The sequence below is a fragment of the Hakea prostrata genome, chromosome 3 (assembly GCF_041222555.1).
Source record: "Hakea prostrata isolate BN-2017 chromosome 3, UWA_Hpros_2, whole genome shotgun sequence".
Lineage (NCBI taxonomy): Eukaryota > Viridiplantae > Streptophyta > Magnoliopsida > Proteales > Proteaceae > Hakea > Hakea prostrata.
Genome location: NC_142602.1, coordinates 43,354,356 through 43,375,599, shown reverse-complemented (window position 1 = coordinate 43,375,599; position 21,244 = coordinate 43,354,356). Strand labels below are relative to the sequence as shown.

Here is a 21,244-nt window from a genome sequence, read left to right as displayed (position 1 = left end):
GGAGTATTTGGGCTCCTGTAATCCTTTTTATTTAATTATTCAAATTTATTTTGCTTATGATTATTATTGCTTGCATTTACTATTATTGACGATAAAACCATGGATCCCGTGACAGATCGCACCATGAGTTGTCAGGGGAGACCGATATCGGCGAGTGGGGTGTGACATTAATCCTATGGTCATTCACATATTGTTGGGGCGGATGCTCTCATGTCCCACGACACCCAAGCCGTCTTTTGAACGACCATAAGCTCAACCCTAACATATGCAACCCTACCATTGTTTGATAAACAGTGGACCACTGAATCTCCTCATGGACTAGTTACCTCTTTTGGATGACATAGAGTCATGTCACTGCCATCATGGGTCACTCAGCTTCAATATTCCTGTCGAAAGGGTAGTAGCATGTTAGGTACATAACCAATCTAGACATCCTAGCCATGTAGGACAGGAACCACGAGAGTGCTAGGGGCATGAGAGGATAGTGTCCCATACCACAACCCCTGATATCCCAAGCTAGGAGCACCAAGTTAGGTATTCCCCAATCATAGTCGCACCAAACACATCATTCCTCATTGAGCAAAGTAGTATAATGCATTGATAATCAATTATAACACGTCATTAACAAGTAAACATGCATAGCAGTAATTACAACATGTTATAAGACCATTGACATGCTCAGAAAAGCAAGAAGGCCATTATAAAATCAATTCAGCTATACATGCAATTACATCCTTACTTGTTTCTGCAAAAAAAATATTGAAAAACGTGCTAGATCTCCAAAGCAATACACTAACATATCCCAGAAAACCCCTAGATTAGGATTATGAAGTTACATCAGGGTTTGAGATTCAAACTGGTCAAAAATAGCATCAACACAACGTCTAGAAATAGGCTGGTCAGTTAAGGCGATTGGTTGGTTAATCGACTGTCCTAAGCGACCACTCCACTCTCGAGCAAAATTCCAAGTCTAAAATTCAGACTTTTGATCACCCATCCTTGAACTGATTTTGGGTTGATCTAAGTCTAAATAATGTCTTTAGAACTCCAGAGAGGTCACTTCGACAACAGATCTCAAAGGAGAAATTGAAATCTAAACGTTCTTCTTCGTTAAGACTTGCCATTGATTCAGATATAAAATCCATTGTTCTAAGATGATCCAATTGAGATTATCGATGGAAAGAGATAAACTCTACCAAAACCACCACAATAGAGCAAGGGAAGAAGTAACTAATCTCTAAAAGACAAAAGTTCAATAGATTAAAAGAGTGGTTAAACTTTCCTCCACTTGGATACAAATAGTCAAAGGAAATTCCAAAGATTCTCCGTGAATAGAGGTTCCTCTCCACCCACCACATGTACTGTCACATCCTCCCAGCCGGTACCCTATCTGGCATACCCGAGAGTGTGATCCACAGCCCGAAGATCAGGTATCGAGTAATCAACCTCCCACATAAACAATAACATAATCATGAACAATAATAATAAAAGTGCGGAAGATAAACCATAGATCCAAATAAGGAAAGAATGTATCATATATAAATCAGAGTACTAGATATAATCAGAGTGTCTAAAACAGATAAGTAAAGTGAGGCAAAATCCCACTCTACAACCAGCGGAAAAGTAGTTCTAAAAGAGAATAAGCAAGACAAAATCTAATCCCAGTAGCAAGTACAATGGGTAACTAAATTGTTCTCCACTTTATAGACAACATCCCTATAAGTATAAATCTCATAAACAACACAAGGGCGCTTCCACTCAATGGTCGGACTAAGCATCGTACGGAGCATAACCACTCGCGGGATCTTCAGTGTAATGGTTGTAACCGCAATCACCTTCCTGGAGATATGCCTCTTCTCCTTGCGCTTCTTCATAAGGGCCGTCATAATATTTAGTACCTGCAGAATAGTCTAACAAACATTGTACAATAAAGGAATGAGTTTCAAAGAAACTCAGTAAGGCAGTTAAATCCATAATAACATAAATGGCAGGATTTCAGAACAAACATAAATGCAATATGGTATGAGACAAGCAATGAATGAATGAATCTAACTCTATATATGCTGGTCTCTATTGGCAGACATGCTTTAAGTCATAGCACCGTACTTCTTTAGGAAGGTCTCAATCACTCATCATCAGTTGGTAATGGGTCCGGCATCCCTCGGGACATTCCATGGCTGGGGGTATAGGTCACCACTCTCTCACATCACCATTGGTCTAAGTACCGGCGCATGTCAGGGTAAAGCCTAGCCAAATGCAAGTCTTCTACTTAGTTACATCAAGTCAGACCCAGATACGTCCATTCCTCGTCCCTGACGATCCTTTCCGGTATCCTTCACACTAGAGTCCTCATAGTCCCTGACTACGGACTCATCAACCCTATTGATCATCCACATATGGTAAACGGGAAGCTCTCACGTCCTCTCACGGGTTGGTTACCGGTCTTGAGCGCCCGTGAGCCCAAGTCTAACCATATGCAACCCTACCAATAAATGGCCCCCACAATGTGATTCCTGTCCTCTCACGGGTTGGTTACCGGTCTTGAGCGCCCATGAATCCCCATTGCTACCACGGGTCGTTCAGTCTCAATACCCCTCCGATTAGGGTCTGACATAACGGGACATCCTAGCCAAACACTACTAGACAGTCCTAGATATGTCATCCAACAGTTTAGGAAGGTGTCCAGAGGGCATCTCCTGAAACATCCCATAATATTCCCGTAGTAGTCCAAGGACAGAAGTGTCAAAAGGACACCTCTCCTTTCCAAACCATACTTAAGCATACACATGCATCAATTCATATCATCACATATATGGTAACTTCATATATGGAAAGAAATCAATAATTACAATCAACTTGTATATAATTGGTAAGTAAATCATACATGAATCAATTAATCATAAACAAGTAATGTTACTGTAATCAAGGTTATGCAACAGTAGTATATCATTGTAAGAATCTGATTAAGGAAACAACTCAATGATATCCAAATATAGAAACTAGATTCATGCTATCTATGTAATTAAGGAAATAACCATCCTTACCTTTTATAACTCGCAAAGGAATCCTAAGAAATCAAGTAAGATCTTGGCAAACTTGAGAAGAAGGTCCTAAACAAGTGTATACAACATATTAGGAAAGATCCCTAACAGAAAAGATACCAAAACATCCAACACAGACCAATTATGGAGTTGCTGTACTCATTGGTCGAGTGGATTGGTCGACTGGTCCAGTCGACCAATGCAGACAGCAATTCCAAAACAGGGAATTGAAGGCCCAGATCAAATCCAATCCTAAAGGGGTTTTGCACACATATCAAGTGACTTACCTAATAGGTAGAAATGCCTTCAAACCAAGATAGAGAGCACTCCAAGTCCATCAACTAATCCGATCTTCATCAAGATTCAGTTTCCATAAATAGAACTTCATCATCAACTCTCATGGATTCAAAGCCAGACACCAAGTCCTCCACTGGGATGGCCCAAAGCTGACTTCTTACTTTACTTCGGGTCACTGGACCTACAAATAACAAGGTTTCCGGGTCAAGGTTAGGGCTGGGTTTTACATGTACACTGCCTTTACTCAGTCCACAACAACCTAAACACAAAATTAGGTCGTGGAAGGCTTTAAATAGGGTGCTGAGGCAAATTAGGGTTTTTAGGCAGGGTTTCCAATCGACCGCTTGGGTGGCTAGTCGCTTGGTCAATCGACTACTTTAAGCATCTGGCCATTGGTACTTTTCAATATGTGGGCATTTTGCTCTCTAATCAATCCTTAGCACTGTTGCAACCTTAACCAATATGTAGAGAGGTCTTACCTAGTTTGCAGACATCTTCCAACTCGACCTTTCTCACGTGGGATATCCATCTGCCCAGTTCATCCGAGTTCTGGCTGGATCTCCTTCCAGTTCCCATTAAAGCAGGTTCTTCAAACAATATCCAAATCCATGGGCTCTAGGGCTGAAACACGGGCCTCAATCTGGATAGCCCATGGCTTCTTTTGGCTAGAGCTTCAGGTTCTCGGACTTGCAATTTGGGTTTTGGGTTAGGAATACGGGGATTATTACACAATCATATCCTATGGCACCAACCAACTTGGACTACGCTCCCGTTACCCTATTGTTCATCCACATAGAATGGACAGGAAACTCTCATGTCCTCTCATGCCTCTCGCAATCTTGGGCACCCACGAGCCCAAACCTATTATATGCAATCCTGCCAATGAATGTCCCCCATGACAATGTTGCGTGTCCCCTCATGCCTCTACAATCTCGGGCACCCACCAATCATATACCGTTGCCATGGGTCACACAACTTCAATTCCCATGCTGTTAGGGTCATAACATGTTGGAGGTAATCCTAACATGCAAAAAGTTACATGTTCAATACTAAGGTTCCTAGGGTAATAGTAGAGCCACGACCCTAGTTCATGTCCAAATTCACCTAAGACTATCCAACTCACAAGTACCATATTCAAACAATAGCATTTTGTAATTTCAAAGCACTATGATAAAGCTAAAATCTTTAAACAACAACATACGAATTCATATGCAAGTTATACGTTAATCAAGAATTTAATGACGATTATATGCATGTGAACATCCTTACCTTATGATTAAGTTTGCACCTTCCAAAGAGAGTCATAGGATGATTGCACTTACATGTTGGTGAAAAGTTAGAAATAACCCTAAAAGTCCCACATTGGATTTAGGATAAAAAAAACTAACACTGTCGGAGGTGGGTTGACTGAACAGTAACTAGGTGGGATGGTTGGAGAGACCAGGCCAATTGACCAGGGCAGTCGGTTGAACAGTATCAAGCTTGGGTCTGTCACACCCACCTGCCGGTCTTGGTTACTTGCCCGACAACCCGTGGGTGCGATCCGTCAAAGGATCCACTGTCTTACTCATCAATAATAATAAATGCAAGAAAGAGAAAATCAAGAACAAGAGCAAGTTCAATAATTAATCTACTGGAGTCCAAATACTCCAATAACGAATCAAAGAAAAGAATTAAATGAAAGTAAACAAGTTCAAAAGAATATCGAGTTCAGCGGAAGCAATAAAATAAACTAAATTATATTCTTTCCAATTTCTTTCTCTAAAACTAAAGTCTTCTCTTCTAAAATAACAAAATAAGGAGTCCTCCAGTTCTTCTCCAAGGACTTCTCAAAATACCTAACGATCTGCCTTCTCCGGCCATCAATGGGTGCTATAAGCGCACTCCAAGCATCCGCAGGAGGCTTCATGGACCACATCTCCGTCTCCCACTGACGGTGACACATCCTCTTCAGATATGAAGTTCAAACCATGTGGAACTTCTCCGGTTTCTGACGATGCACTACCATCTGTACAGTTTAATATAACATACAAAGAAATGAATGAGTTCTGACGAACTCAGTGAGGATAACACATTTCTCATACACATCAACACAACTAGTAATGCATATATGAAATGAATGATATGCAATAATATGAATGTTACTAAGATCTAACTATTCAAGTCTCTAGACAGTTGACATGCTTTAAGATATAACACCAGCCCTCCTCTGGGTAGGTCTAATCACTCTGATCCCTCTCGGACTAGTTACCTCTATTGGGATCCCAGGTAAAGGGGTTAAGTCCTCATCAGTCGTCCATGGCTGGGGTTTAAGTCAACACTCTCTTACCACGACCATTGGCATGAGTACTGCCGCATGTCGGGGTTTCTAATCCAATGCAAGGTCATACTAGTAACACACTATTTGAAGTCCAAATACTTCCCCTATGGCACCAACCAACTTGGTTTCGTATCCTTCGCAACCAAGGAATGAGAACCCTCACGGACTGGCTACCGTTTTTGAACTCCACTCCCTAACCCTATGGTCATCCACATATTATTGGGGCGGAATGCTCTCATGACCCCTCACGACTCCCTGGCTGCTCCTTTATGTCTATGAGTCCAACCCTAACATATGCAACCCTACCAATACATGATCAATAATGGACCACTGAGTCTCCACACGAACTGGTTACCGCTATAGGGTGAAACAGAGTCAGATCACCATTGTCATGGGTCATTCGGCTTCAATTCCCCTACCGAAAGGGTAATAGCATGTAGGGTACCTAGCCATGCAATCTAGACTCCCTAGGTGTGTCATCCAGCAGTCATAATAGTGTTGGGGGCATCAGTGAGCATGTGTCCCATACCACAACCCTCTGATATCCCAAGCAATGGATACCCAATTGGATACCCTTCCATCATAACTACATCACATCTTCACCATCATAACATAATCATTTGTTCCATATCATAAAGTGATAAAGTATATTGAAACAACACATACAATAGATATTCAACAGTATAACAATGACTTATACAACTACAGCAAGTTACATGATTAATGAACAATGTAAGAAACAACTGACTCATCATATAGCATGTCATTGCATATAAACAAGAAAGTGTGTCCTTACTTGTAAATATGTAAAAGCTTACTAGAATGCAATCAAACCACAATTACAAGACTTCCAGCAAACTTCAGAGAAGACCTAAATATAGGGTTACAAGAATATATTAAGAACATGATTCAAATCAAAGCAAAAACAAAACTCACATAGCCATTGTGACCCAGCCGGTCGCTTGGGCTGGTCAGTTGGGTCAAGCGACTGCCCCTGTTACAGACAGTCTGTAAGATCCAAAATTGTGACTTTTGATCATCCAATTTCAATCCGATTTTAGGATGATTTTAGTCCGAAATTCAATCTTAAAAAGTTTATATCAAAGGTGCAAATCAGTAACCTAAAATTATAAAGATTCACTACCCAATTCATCTCCCTTGATTAGATCCATCCTTTATTCGAATGCAAGGATTCATTCTCAGACAAGATCTCCTCAAAATCATTGATTAGGGAATAGAACCAATCACAATTAGGTCACCCCAACATAAAGGAGATGGATCTAACCCATTCCAAAGCTGAGGGAAGAGAATGGAGTGAAAGGAGATTCACCTACCTCAACCAGATTCGCAAAACAGATGAGGGAATGGATCCAGATCGCAATTCACGCATCTCTCACCTTCCAGCATGGGTCCTTCGCCTTCTAACCATCCACAACAGCAATCTCAAATATAATAATGAGTTAAAAGGACGGGGTTTGCTATTTATAGAGGATAGGGGTCAAATTAGGGCAAATTCCCACAAGCAGACCATGGCGGTCGCTTGGGGTGTGATGAGCACATTTATGTGTGAAATCTTAGGGCATAAAGCATGTATTTTACACACTTAGAGTGGAGCTACCTTGGGTTTTATGTTGTTCTTGCAGATTTTAGGACTTTTCAATATTTAAGCAAATATTTGAAGTTTTGGGTATGAATCATGCAAATTTTACACGTCAAGAGGTCCATTCAAATTCACAAATGTGAAAATGGGTCTGATCTGGAGCATGATGGGCTGAGATGTGATTATGGGCCAACTCCAAAATATTAAAAAGATAAAGAAGGCAAATTTGATCTACGGCTGAGATTATTAATTATCAGTCAAATCTACAGAGATATTATTGAGAGAGTCGAAATGGAGAAAGAGTCATTGCATACCTCAATATCTTATTTCCTATTTGTGATTTGATTAAAGAAATAAAAAGAGGGAAAAAAAATTATATTCAGATAAGGAAGAAGGAAAATTATCGTTTTTGAATGTCTTTGTTCAATTTCGATCAAGCCCTTCATCGAATGGTCATCTGATGTCCGATTGAGCTGATATTTGGAGGAGAGCTTCACGACTTCTTGATCCTCAAATCCAACGGTGGAATTGTGCATTTGATCTCTCTAAGTCAGTCCGATTAGTACATTAAAACCCTAATTGGTTGAGTCAGATAGAAACCCTGAGTTTGATTCAAATTCTGTCAAGATTCATATCTCATGTAAACTCTATAAAAGGAGAGCATACTCCATCAAGGGAGAACGTTTCTTAGAGCTTAGTAGAAGCACTCTTTCTTCTCCCTTCAGTTTATTTAGGCTTTCTCTAGTTTTCTTTGCTTGCATTTGTGAGATTTAAATTTCTAAATTGAATGCTTAGGTTTAATTTTTCTATGTAATGCAATTCAAGTTCAAGTTTCAAGTTTTAAGATTCGTTTTTCTCTGGGTCTAGCAATTGCAAATCTAGATCATTCTAGATCTAGATCTGGTTGTTAGGGTTGGTTGAGATTCGAATCGTTTGTTCAATTCGCAAGTAATTTTCTTCAATAATCTTATTTCCTCCCTCCATTCTCACTTCTATCTGGGTCCATATTCTTAATTTAGGATTTACTTTCAGCATTTATTATTGTTCTCCCTTCCCATGGGTCCTTGATCAGAGATACCTACAGTCGTGCCTCTCTTTGGTTAAGGTTTCCCTTTCCTTTTATTACTCTATTATTTACTTTCAACATTTATTTATTGTTCTCCCTTCCCCCTAGGTCCTTGATCAGAGATGCCTACAGTCGTGCCTCTCTTTGGTTAAGGTTTCCTTTTTCCTTTTATTGCTTTAATTATTTCTTTTTTGCAATTTCTTTTTCTCTAATATCCTTTCCCTCAATCGGTGGACTGTAAGCTACGACAAAGGGTCCACGGTCAAAGTCATTATAATTATACTCCCCTTCCCTAGATCCAGAGCTGACACTCTGATCACTTCCCTTTAATTTTTATTTATTTATTACTCACATTTTTCTGCCTTTATTAATTATGCATTGATTATGTTTGCTTTAATTTTCGTTTCAATTTGATCGCTTAGTTTAATTAAGTAATTAACAAATTTGAATCATTGCACTCTCACATTATCATTAAGAAGTTAATTCTAAAGTGGCATATCTCCTTGAGATCGACCCGTTAGCTACACGATACCGTGTGCTTGTGGTTACTTTTAATTTCAAAAACAAGTTTTTGGAGCCGTTGCCGGGGAGGTAATTAGTCAATTTTATTTTTCTCATTCTTAGGTAAATCAAAGTGTTTAAAAAAAATTCAAAGATATTACTCTTAACTAGAGTAGAAACAAAAACATATAGTAGTTGCCACTCTACTGCAGAATCCCTAGGATTCGATTGTAGGTGGATCCGAAGACTATATGGATTCCCTTGTTGTCAAACCTATACAGCGTTCAGCTATACGACAACCTTACAGTTTTGGAATCATTGTTTCAATCTTTGTGGTGGGGAAATTCACTACTTTCCCTTTTGTTTTTATTATTTTCTTTTCTTCTTTAGTTACTTTATTTTTAAAAAAATTAAAAAATTGAAAAATTTTCATTATTTCCTAAGAGCCTTTAATTGCATTAGGTGGTTAGCATGCGTGCCTGGACTCATGATTCCACAAATCAAATTGTCCGAGTGTCTACCTTGACCATGGAAGACCTACCTCCACCTCCACCACCGAAGAGTCTTAGAGATAGATTTTATTCAACTCGATCTGCACAACCTTCCTATATACATTTACCTGATGTAAGGGGTGACAATTTTTAACTTAAACCTAATTATCTGTCTATGTTACCCCAATTTCATGGGTTATCTGATCAAGATGCATATTTGTTCCTTAAGGAGTTTGAGGAGGTTTATGTCTTTATGAAGGTACAACAACTCACTGATGATGCCTCACTGATGATGCCGTAAGACTAAGGTTTATTACCTTTGTATTAAAGGACAAAGCCAAAAAGTGGCTTTATAGCTTACCTTGGGATAGCATTACCACATGGGAACAATTCATTGTCCTATTCTTGAAGAAATTCTTTCCTTTTTCCAAGACGAATAAAATAAGAAATGATATTCTTCAATTTTGTCAAAAACCCAATGAGTCATTTGCTAAGGTAATGGAGAGGTTTCAAAGCCTTCTCCAAGAATGCCCTCACCATGGTATAGAATTATGGCATTTATGCCAAATAATTTATGAGGGTATCGATTATCAAACAAAGCAACTTTTGGAATCTATGTGCCCCACAGGATTTACATCGTTCACTAATGATTCTGAAGCTTGGGAATTTCTTTAAGACCTAGCAGATAGAACTAGAGAATGGGAGTCAACCCAAGAATCTGAAAGGACTAGTAGGGGATATTTTGTTGATAACCAAGTTCATAAGGAAGCACAAATAGATAATCTTTTGAAAAAGTCAGAGACTTTGGTAGTTAAAAGCACCACCTCCCAAGTCAAGCACATTTTATTGACAAATCTATTGCTATGTGTGCATGGTGTCAGTCTCCTACACATGTAATTGAGGAATGCCCTAGCTATTCTGGAGGCCAACATGAAAATGTCAGTGCGATGTTTCCAAACACGTACAATCTTGGGTGGAAGAATCATCCTAACTTTTCATGGTCTCAAGGGCAAAACCAAAATGGATTAAGCAATTATTCCACACAAAATCACTTTGGTGCCCCTAAAAAACAAAGTGCCCAATTTTCTCATAATCCAAATGTCCAGTTCCCTCAAGCCCCAAATTTCTAGAATGCCAATTTAGCTAGGCCTGTCAATCCACCTATTGTGCCTCATATGCCTCACATTGCACAAAATCAATCATCACCTGGTTTCAACAGAGGTAACAATCCTGAGTTTTCTCATCTCTCTTCCTTAGAGAAGAATATAGAAGTACTTTCCAGCACCTTCATGACTTCTATGCATAATATGGAAAAACAAATTTCCACTCTTGCAAGTGCTTTGTCTGAGCGAGAAAAATGTAAAATGCCTGGCTAACTTGAGTTAAATCCTAGGATTCAAATTCAACAAAGACCACCAAATCAAGTCAACCAAGTTGAATCCTCCCATTCTTCTTTAGCTTCAATTAATTTTGTGTCTGCATTGAGAAGTGGGAAAGGGTATTTAACAGGTGAGACACATATTAATGAAAAGAGTGAGATTAGTGACCAATGTGATGAGGAGAATGTTCAAGTATCTCCTAATAAAAGTTTATCTGAGGAACCCATAGAAGTTAAGGATGAGCCAGTTGCTTTAGCAGTACCTAAGTTTGGTCAACCACTATCAGAAACTATGAGAAAAGAGCAAATTTCAAATGAGAGTCCTTATGTTCCTAAGGCTCCTTATCCTAGTCATCTAGTTAATAAGAAGAAGACTGCAACTATGGAGAAAATTTTTGATGTCTTCAAAAAGATAGAAGTGAATATCCCTCTTTTGGATGTCATATCCTAGATACCCGCCTATGCAAAAGTGTTGAAAGATTTATGCACTCATAAAAGAATCACTAGCATTCCCAAAAAGGCGTTCTTGGTAGGTAGCATTCGTTCCATAATTACTCAACCTGTAGCAACCAAGTATAAGGATACAGGGAGCCCTACCATAGCTTGTGTCATAGGCAATACACACATTGAACATGCTTTACTTGATCTTGGTGCAAGTGTGAATCTTTTTCCTTACCATGTTTATAAGGAATTAAGACTGGGAGAATTGAAAGCAACTAGAACTACTCTTCGGTTGGCAGATAAGTTAATTAAGCTTCCCAAAGGGATGGTTGAAGATGTTTTACTGAAAGTGGGAGAATTTATTTTTCTAGTTGATTTCATTGTGCTAGATACTAAACCTTTTTCAATCAAAGATGAAATCCCAATAATTCTAGGAAGACCGTTTTTGGCTAGTAGTAATGCATTAATCAATTGTCAAAATGGTTTCTTACGGTTGTCTTTTGGAAATCGAACTATGGAGTTTAATATGTTTAGGATATGGAAACAATCACAAATAGAAGAAGAGATCAATATGCTTGAGGAGTCTTTGGATTTTCCTAATGATTTGATTACCAACTTTGAGATTGATTTTGATTCTGAATTTCAAGAATATATGGATATGTTAGATGATGATAGTGAAACTTTCTTTTCTGAAGTCTTAAATTTTCACACCTTTGGAGCCTATTGAACCTCTATCCATCTCCATCTCCACTCCCAAGCCCTCAATAATTGAACCCCCCCCCCAGCTAGAATTGAAAGAGTTGCCTTCTAATTTGAAGTATACTTTATTCGAACAAGTTAGACTCTTCCTGTCATTGTTGTCTTTGATTTAGCTTCTGACAAAGCAAAAGAGTTGATCACACTGTTGAATGATAATAGAGAAGCATTGGTTGGTCTATCACAAATATCAAAGATCTAAGCTCTTCCATTGTACAACATCATATTCATCTTATGAAGGATGCTAAACCTTCTAAAGAACCTCAACGTATGATGAGAATTTTATCTTACATGGTGAATGTTTTTCTTGAAGTCCTTAGGGATGACTTTTCTATTCATGGTTTTTCTTATTTGGAGTGTCTTCCCTATCATACATTCCTATTGAAGATAAGACAAAAGCTTCCCATGATAAACACATCTTGAATGAAAGGTATACCCCTCTTTTGCCTTGCCCTTCTTCTTTTTTTTCATGCATGCATTGAGGACATTGCATTACTTAAGTGTAGGGGGGTATAGCTTCTTTGTAGATTTTAACTTTGACTTTTGGTTAGTGTACATACTCTTTCAACTGCTATGATGTGTAAAATGAGAGTGATTTTGGTACCCATCGTGAACACATAAAAATCCTATTGAGAGGAAGGTAACTTGTATGTATGTTGAGATGAGACTTACTTTAGAAAAATAAAAGGCCCTTAACTTAAAGCGTTGGACCATCTATGAGTTTTGTGGGTCCTTGTTTCTTTGGCTAGAAGTTGAGATCAATTTTGAGTATGGCATGACAAAAGAAAGAAAAAAAAGTAGAAAGTAAAAGTTGAATTCCTTGGAACTAAACAGGGCAATCCGACTCAAGAATCGAGGTGACTTGATCGAAACTCTTAGGAATGAGATTATTGAAAAGAACTCTCGTATCACTGTCTATGTGGGCATATGCAAAGCAAAGCTACAAAGTAACTTGGGTTTCTGGTGTTTGCTCCACCATGTCATTCAAGCCAACCATAGTGGAGTAATGTAGAGTTCACTACTCAAAAGAAAAGAGAGAGATAAATACAAGTGTCATCAATGCCTTGGTAAAATTGTTTGGTCAAAAATACTTCAAAACCTTAGTCCTTGGTCCCCTTACTTTGAGCGGTTTTGCTTAAAGGAGAGGTGTACTTGAAAATATAAGGTGAGTCTTTGATTGAGATATATGCTTAGTCTCAATAATCAATATGGGGTAATAAAGTTCAAGTATGGGGGATCTTAAATCAATGGTGAGAAAAATTGTCATAGCTATTGATCCTGTATGAGTACTTACCAATTGTTAGAGTTGGAATTTGCAATGTTTTATTTTGAACTAAATTGGAATTTTGGATGTATATTCTCTGCAAACATCCACGAGACAAAAGTCATCCTCTAGGGGTAACCTAGTGGTTTAAAGGCTTGTTGCACATGCTAAGAGTAACCGTGGTTCCTACGAAAGTGAGTTAGGATTTATTTTGTTGCACTAGTTTCTTACCTGCATTTGTATTTTTCTTTAATCTTTTTGCTTGAGGACAAGCTTAGTCTAAGTGTGGGGGAATCTGATGAGCACATTTATATGTGAAATCTTAGGGCATAAAGCATGCATTTTACACACTTAGAGTGGTGCTACCTTGGGTTTTATGTTGTTCTTGCAGATATCAGGACTTTTCAATATTTAAGCAAATATTTAGAGTTTTGGGTATGAATCATACAAATTTTACACGTCAAGAGGTCCATTCAAATCCTCAAATGCGAAATTGGGCCTGATCAGAGCATGATAGGCTAGAGATGTGATTATGGGCCAACTCCGAAATATTTAAGAGACAAAGAAGGCAAATTTGATCTACGGCTGAGATTATTAATTATCAGTCAAATCTACAGAGATATTATTGAGAGAGTCTAAATGGAGAAAGAGTCCTTGCATACCTCAATATCTTATTTCCTATTTGTGATTTGATTAAAGAAATAAAAAGAGGAAAAAGAATTATATTCAGATAAGGAAGAAGGAAAAATCCCGTTTTTGAATGTCTCTGTTCAATTTCAATCAAGCCCTTCATCAAACGGTCATTCGGTGTCCGATCGAGCTGATTTTTGGAGGAGAGCTTCACAACTTCTTGGTCCTCAAATAGAAACCCTGAGTTTGATTCAAATTCTGTCAAGATTCATATCCCATGTAAACTCTATAAAAGGAGAGCATACTCCATCAAGGGAGAACATTTTTTAGAGCTTAGTAGAAGCACTTTTTCTTCTCTCTTCAGTTTATTTAGGCTTTCTTTAGTTTTCTTTGCTTGCATTTGTGAGATTTAATTTTCTAGATTGAATGTTTGGGTTTAATTTTTCTATGTAATGCAATTCAAGTTCAAGTTCCAAGTTTTAAGCTTTGTTGTTCTCTGGGTTTAGCTGTCACATCCCCCCAGCCGGTACCCTAACTGGCATACCCGGGTGTGTGATCCACAGCCCCGAAGATCAAGTATCGAGGAAATCATCCTCCCACATATACAATAACATAATCATTGATGCGCCCAAAATCTGCTCAGCCCTTAGATCTCCTGAGAGTGACCTGCAAAATAAAGCGTCAGATGTGGCCTGACAGCTGGGGTCGGGAGTCCACCTCTGAAGGCTAAGTCAGTTAATGAACTTAATCACAAATGGCTCTGCTAGAACACAGAGCTAAGGAATGAATAACAAAAATACGATTCAGATAGTAAGCATCTGGGTGTTTTCGTCTGTCCTCACCTTGTGAATAGGTGATGTCTTATATAGAGTGTACCTTCCAATCTCCTTCGTTGGATGTATTTGAGCCTTCTTCGGATAGTCGTTGGATCTTAACTGATAGATCCGTTGAGTGATAGACTTCTACTAGTTTGGACTAGTAGATGACTCCTAGGATAACCCGATTGTTATCTGATGGTTATCCATATGATAGCGATGATTGACAGCCGCCGAATTCTGCTAGCCATCATCAGGTTGATTAACCTATTCCGAAAGTATCGGATTAGGGCATGCTGGTGGCTGAGTTAGTTTTCTTCCACAGCAAGCTATCTTCTGAACCCGGCTTGCTCGGAAGCGAGTCGATTCCTTTCGTCCTGACTGGAGTCGAGGGTCGAACCAAGAATGAACCCAGTTCGATCATATTTTCTCCATATCACGAGCCCCCTAGACCAAGCATTCGGTCAATCCCGAGGGCTTGGTTTTTAACTGGGTTCTTCTTCGAACAATAGTTTTGACAATCCTTAACCCATTGAATGTCATATCGTATTTAATGCGGTTGTGTCGCTTTTTCCTCGAGCATTGTGAGGGTGACGCCACGCGTCCTTTGCAGCTGAAACTATCGTTGCTCACGCAATCAAAACGACGGTTTCTGAATGCCTGTTTTGGATTCGTGAGTTCAAACTTTCGAACCGTCTTCAAATCTCGATCATTGATGCCGAATTCATCTCGATCGTACACGTCCTCAAACACTCATGCGGGTGCTTAAAAGCATTCGATGTCTTCGTAGGTTTCATTCTCCTTGTCTGGAATTTTGAAACCTCATCGTCTTCTTCGCGCCTTCACGATTCTCTCGTCTCAAGCCTTCTGCCTCAGTGATTCAGTAAGTTTACTGACTCCTTCGCAAAGTTTACTTTCATCTCCAGGTTTCTTTTTTCTCTAGAAATCACAATCAGACCTTTCAGTAATGGAGGACAGTAGGGTTTCTTATGAAACTTTCCCTGTGCCTAGCGCCGGTAAAGGCAATAGTGGTGATGAGGGCTTTGTTTATGTTCCCTCTGAGCAGTCGGATAGTGACAAGAAAACCCTAACCACTCTCTTGCGTGACTTCGCAGAAGTTAGCCAACAGAGAAGAGTAGGAGAAAAAGCTGAGACTTCTTCTGCCCTTCCTGAGTCTAGACCATCCCTGACTCCTAGAGTGACTGCCGAATCCTTTGGGCAGTCAAGACAACCTACCAAATCCGCCAGTGGACCTGATTCTGTTGCTTCCTCCTATAAGGAGGAAAATCTCCCTTTAGCCGTCCAGGGTTTTGACTTTCCTTCTTCGTATCATCTTAGGGCTCCCCATTCTGATGAGAGAGTTGACTCGACCCTTTCGGTCAAATTTTCCCTATATATAGATACTTTGGAAAGCAGGGTTCGCTTTCCCTTCTTCAATCCTTTGTTTGCAGCCATTCTGAATCATTGGGACATTTGTCCCGGAATGTTTCTTCCCAATAGCTGGCGTCTCATCGTCGGCTTTTTGGGTTTATGCTTTGAACTTGGCATCACACCTTCTCTTCCTCTTTCTGTACATTTTCATGTTCTTTCTATTTCCCATCCTCCTGGTTGGGTTGTGCTTTCTAAGCACAATAAAGTGGAGCTTGATTGGATGGGTAGCATTCTTGCCAAAGGAACTTGCCCTTCCAATCATAGAGGATGGCGTAAGCGGTATTTTTTCTGCCGAGCGCCTCAATCAGATCTTAACTTCCCGACCGTCTGGAAGCAGTACACTTCATACTCTGAGGGTAACAGGGTCCTTCCTTTATCCAAAGAAGACAAAACGGCCGTCAGGAAGATCAAGGCAATTCCATGGTATCAAGAGATACATGGATATGAGATGGAATACAACTCCATCCTTCAGTACTGGGGGTTGGCTCAACGTGAACTTTCTATCTGCCACGTTTCACTTTCTTGAAAATATTGCGAATTCTTTCAACTCTGACTTTCGTCTTTCTTTGCAAGTGCCTCCCAGAATGAATCCCGAAAGTCTTCGGGTGAAGGCTGCTAGTGTGAAATCCAACCCAAAACCTAAATTAGACACCCTATTTGTTTTGGATGAAGAAGAACTTGTTTGATGTTTGACCTTGAAGTTGGACCTTGAGTATGGTGTTGATATGTTTAAAAGGTCCTAGAAAGTCAAGTCGAACCTCTCCCTTAGTGTAGATTCGAAAACCCATAGAAAATTGATGATGGAATTCCCTACTTGAAGAGCTTGGTTGATTTAGAAAAGAGAATGCATCTTGATGAAGAGAAGATTGGTTGATGACCTTAGAGCATGGTTAGATATGATTTAAAGCCATTTTCCTATGCTAGGTAAGTTATAGTTGTTGTGTTTAAAATTTCGTTTGATTCCGATAAGAGAAAGGCCCTAAAATCCCTGTTTTTGGCTATCTGTCAGCCTGGGTTGACTGGCTGGGTCGACTGGGCCAATCAACCCAACCCACTCGACCCAAGTAAACAGAATTCGAGCAGAATCTTCTGTTTAGGTCATTATTGCTATACATACCTCATAACTTCGTGTTTTTAGTATCCCTAGCCTCCAAAACACCTAGAGAACGAAGGAAACTCATCTCCAAGCCTCCTTTGGTGTGGAAGAAGATCTACATTCAACTCTCAAGCTTTCTCTCTCTTGTTCTTCAATCAAAGGTTAGTATTCAATCTATTATGCTATTGATTCATTCTTACTAGGATCATTCTCTTCTCTGATCTGAGATTATGAGGAAAATATTGCATCTCTGCAATCATATCTTCTACAATCTCTTTTCATTCTATATGCTATGATTTCATATTCATTCTCTACATGATTTTCATGATTTCTTCTTAAACTATGATCATGTTCTTATTTCGATTTCTTCTAGCATATTAGATGCATCTCTATGATCATTCTTACTCTTGATTTACTGTGTTCATATACTAGAATGAGGTCTCATCATCTCTAGTTCATCTCTTTCATTCATAGCTTGTTTTCAATGAAAACCATGTTGTTTTCCAAATTAGAAAGTCTTGTTTTCCAAAATAGAAACTATGATTCTAAATTAGTAAGTAATGGTTTTAATGGTGGTTTGATGTCTAAATTATGCTTTTTAGTCTTAGACTATTGTGTTAGACAATCTCTCCAAGTTTCGTCGCATTCTGGTTTGTGTAGCATAGGTTTCGGATCAAAATTCTCTTTTTATTTTCGGATTTGCTCTTGGGCAGATTGCCTGGGTCGACTGGAGCACTCAACCCAGCCAATCAACCCGCAGTGACAGCAACTCTATTTTTTATCCGTTTCGACTCCAATCTTTTGGAATCACTTCTTATGACCTATACATGTTTTGTCACGCTTGTTTAGGTGATTTTGGATCTGTTCTCTAATCTCTTATTTGAAGACTATAAGTTCGGATTACGAGGTGAGTATTCCAACTCACAATATGCCTATTTACATGTCTTTATGTATTATGACATGAATGCATGATTTAGCTACTGTTATGTTAGTTTCCATTATGATATGAATGCTGTAAGTACAGTAGGATCTTATTTCCTTATTTACTTTATGTACTTGATCATGAATGAATACTTATTCATGTATGTTTCTTATTCATTTAATCTTGTCTTATTATACTCTTCTATTTGATGAGATATCTGTCGTGGATGATATGACTGAATTATGATTGTGATTGTTTAGGTATGATTGGGGATTGGGGAATGTCCTTTTGACATTTTTGTCCTTGGACATCATTGGGGATAGTATGGGATATTTCCAATGTTGCCCTTTGACACTTTCCCGGATTATTGGTTGTCATACCTAGGACTTGTCTAGCAGTGTTTGGCTAGGATATTCCCTTTTATATCAGACACGATTCGGAAGGGTATTGAGACCGAACGACCCGTGGTAGCAATGGGGATTCATGGGCGCTCAAGACCGGTAACCAACCCGTGAGGGGACATGAATCACATTGTGGGGGCCATTTATGGGTGGGGTTGCATATGGATAGACTTGGGCTCATGGGCGTTCAAGACCGGTAACCAACCCGTGAGAAGACATGAGAGCTTCCATTTACTATATGTGGATGACCTATACGGTTGATGAGTCCGTAGTCCGAGTTGGTTGTAGCCATAGGATAAGCTGACTCTAGTGTGAAGGATACCAGAAAGGATCGCCAGGGGCGAGGAATGGACGTATCTGGATCTGAGTTGATATGACTAAGTAGAAGACTTGCATTGGGCTAGGCTTTACCCTGACATGCGCCAATACTTAGACCAAACGGTTATGTGAGAGAGCGGTGACTTAAACCCTAGCCAAGGTTGTCCGTAAGGTGTACCGACCCATTACCAACCGATGATGTGTGATTGAGACCTTCCCAAAGAAGTATGGTGCTATGACTAAAAGCATGTCTGCCAATAGAGACCAGCATACATATATAGAGTTATAAGCATATTTGCATATATTGTTTCATATCATTGCATATATGTTTGCTTGTGAATACATGTGAAGATGCTTATTGTGTTTGGTTTACTTGCTAAGTTCTTTTGAGCTTACCCTTCGGGAGACTTGTTTTTAGATGACATTGCAGGTATGAAAGAGAACCCGTGCCCCAGTACGGAGGACCTTTCCGTACATGGTACAGCTTTGGATATCCTTGGACAAGGTAATGAACAGCGAGGCAGCCAACACTCGGATTTGGGCTGCACTAACGACTCCTATTGATGGCAGCCGGCATCGTCTTATTCGCCGATGGGATCATGCGCTAGATGCTGATCTGAAGCTTCAAGAGCATGACCCTAAAGTGAAGAGGATGAAGACTGAAGAAGAAGAAGAAGAGCCGACTGAAGATGTGGATTAGATTCTCTTGTTTCTTCTAGACTTTTATTTTACTTGTATTAGCTTAGAGCTTGCTTTAGATTTCGATATACCTTCCGCATATGTTGTGGGGTATATTTCCGCTATACTCTACAGTTGTCTTTTGATTTGGTATTTTGTTATTCTGCACTCTGATATTCTTTAGTGATCCTTCTGTGATCCTTTCTTGACTTTTACTATTAACTTATTAGAATACAATGATTTGTTCTTGCTTTTGATTATGTTATTGTGCTAAATGGATATGATCGTTCCTAAACTTGATCTTTTGGGCTGTGGATCACTCCCCTGAGTAACCCAGATAGGGTATAGGCTGGGTGTATTTGGGCGGGATGTGACAGCTAGGGCTATTGTAATTGCTAAACAACGGTCTCCTCGAGCCTTGACTGCAGAACAAGTTGCTTCTACACCACCTCCAGACCCTTCCTACAAGGGTATCAGGAACCTGAAGCCAGTGGTTGAGGCTTTGGGGAGAGGGAAAAAACCAATGGAAGAGGTAGACCTCCCCTCTCCCATTCGAACTAAAAGGAAGCATGACTCAGCTAATGCTTCCGCCCCGAAGAAATCCAAAAAGAATAAAGACTCTGAGGAGATCTTCATGCCTCAATGGACGCTGACACGGACAGATCGGGCAACACAGGATCCTGAGAAGGCTGCCGAATGGAGCTCTCTTTGTCTTTTGCCTTCCAATCGTTAGGCCTTTGAGGCCCTGGAGGATGACGTTCTCGTTCGTCATTCCACAAGGTATTATTTTTCTTGATCTTCCTCCAATTGCTTTGTAATCTCTCATGAGATTTTCTGATTATCTTCCTGCCCTTCCAGGGATGCTGGTGAGAGCTTTTATCAACACATGGAGGCATTGTGCTGAGTTGGTCGTAATGGCTCCTTGCTGCAGACCTGTGAAGAGAATTTGGCGAAGGCCAATTCTAAGGTGGACCGGCTGAAGAAAGCAGCTGAAGAGTTGAAGGAGAAGCACGATGAGGAGATGAATTCCTTCAAGATGGAACTTGACTCGTCAATTACTCGTGCTGTTGCTGCAAGCGTGAGGCCAAGAAGTACAAAAATGAGGCTATTGCCTTTGGCAAGAGCCTCGAGTTTAAGTCCTTGGATAATGAATGCCTGTCGAAGATGGCAGTTCCTAGCAAGCCCGAACATATTAGACCGGATCTTCGGAGGGACTGCATTCGGAAGTATCTAAACAACGTCCCCTTTACCAAATTGTTGGGCTCCTTCAACCTTCAAGCTTACCGAGCGGGGCAAAATGACGTCTGGGAAAAGATCCTTGAATCTAATCCTTCCTTCGACATGACTCCCTTTCGAGAGGTGTGCCACAAGGAAATCTTTGGGAAGCTTAAGTTGTCTTTCCCTGACTGGGTTTGGAAGAGGAGGATCCTATTCCAGCGGACCTGAATATCAAGGAGTATCTTGCTGACTCACCGCCTCTTCCCGAAGAACCTCAACAGCCTACTTTGGAGAAAGATCCTGATAAAGACCCTTCTATAGACAATGAGGAAGAATCATAGGAAACCATCTCCTAATTTTCTTTTTTCTTATGTAAGGGTTGGCCCTCCACAATTTTAATGAAATGGAAATCAATCTTCTTTTTCTTGAACTCTTCCGATGATTGCCTTACTACTTCCTCCTCTCATATCCAACAAATTGTCTTAATAACATTATGTGAATGATATAAGTTATCACGTAGATTAACTTGTACCTTAACAGGAGATAACGTTCGGGATATCATGAAGATGCATTCGGGAGA

General features: G+C 39.7%; 1 non-coding gene across 1 annotated transcript; it reads right to left on the bottom strand.

The window, feature by feature from the left end:
• Nucleotides 1–9,754: 9,754 nt before the first annotated feature.
• LOC149022320 (small nucleolar RNA R71) lies at nucleotides 9,755–9,861 on the bottom strand. The gene has a single exon (XR_016172646.1). It is a non-coding gene; the product is annotated as a small nucleolar RNA R71 (small nucleolar RNA).
• Nucleotides 9,862–21,244: the final 11,383 nt, after the last annotated feature.